This window comes from Tachypleus tridentatus, chromosome 6, assembly GCF_004210375.1.
Source record: "Tachypleus tridentatus isolate NWPU-2018 chromosome 6, ASM421037v1, whole genome shotgun sequence".
Taxonomy (NCBI): Eukaryota; Metazoa; Arthropoda; class Merostomata; order Xiphosura; family Limulidae; genus Tachypleus; species Tachypleus tridentatus.
In genome coordinates this window covers 130,288,478-130,289,908 of record NC_134830.1, presented here as the reverse complement: position 1 = coordinate 130,289,908, position 1,431 = coordinate 130,288,478, and positions in this window count along the sequence as shown.

Genomic DNA, 1,431 nt, shown 5'->3' with positions numbered 1-1,431 from the left:
CTGTGTTTTGTTTATTTGTTTGCATGCAGTTTTAGCGTAAACTGGTAGTTCGAAAGTCATTGAGAATGGCTCTAGTTGTTTTGATTTCTTTGTCTCTATATTAGAGACAGTCAATCAATTTTGGGAAGAGGATATTGCAGTAATATACAATATAAAGTTGAAGCAGTTACTGATTCTAATGTTTTCTGCTAACCAAGCTCAAGTTATTCAAACAGAACAGCCATTCAATACTACGAGAACAAATTCCATAAGGTGGCGACGATTGGAAGAAACAAAATTTAACGTGTTCAATTTACGCACAACTTGTTTTAATTCACTTCCACTTGGAGTTCTTTGAATATAGACTTACTTGAAAATCATTATATTTAGTTTTATAGAAATTAATTCTGACAGAGTGAAAGCTGTGTGACAAAACTAAACCAAATATAATTTTAATGTTATTCTGTATCTGTAAGCACATGCATTCCGTTTTATTTCTCCACTAATCAATATTGTATCAGTGTTTACTAATTTTATTAAGTATTATGAGTTAACCTCATACTAGAAAATGTAGTTACAGATTTATAATTCTTCTTCTTATTTCTATTTGAATCTGCAGTTATTAGCAATCTAGCTTTATGACGCTTGTCGAAAAGTTAGTTTTATCAGAAAATACCTATAAATATATTATAATAAGTAAATATCCTTTCTTACTTATCTACAACCATGCAAAAATCATTTTTCTTTAATTACAACATTTAATGGATAGAGGCATTGAGTTGCAGCCTTATTTTGTTTATATTATTATATGCAATATAAATAAACAAAAAAGTATACATTATATCTAGTGTATATTTATAAAATGTGTTGTAACGGATTTATTAATATACATGTATTTTAATATCGACGTTTGTTTCAGTTAAATACATATTTACAACCATGTAACTTATACTGTTAAATGTGTATTGCTAAATTTCAGCTTATTTTCTAAGTTTAGCGCAGATAACTCTTGAGTAGCTTTTACTTGAAATTCAAAACAAACAGTTCTCTAAATTTAGAGAATATTCTAGTGTAAAATCAACAGTGTACTACGTGTATGTAAATAATAGTGATTGCCAGTACTGTTACAAATGAAGTTTCGAGAACCTCACATAAAAGTTTATAAATCGATCCATCAAGAGACGGTTTATATTTGTTGATTTGCTGCAGTTAGTGCACTATAAACCTCGGAAGATATAACTGCAACGAACACTTATTAATCAGGGAAGCTACAGGTATTTAACCAAGTACGTTTATAGATGTGGGATATTGCAAACCATTAACAGATTAAGTTCAGAAGTTCATATTGCTACGAGAACTGTGAAACACGCACGTTAAAACGCCAGCTAGATACCGTTATGTGAAATGTCGCGATATAATCTGAAATTCATTCGTTCATCGTCAACTGCCGAT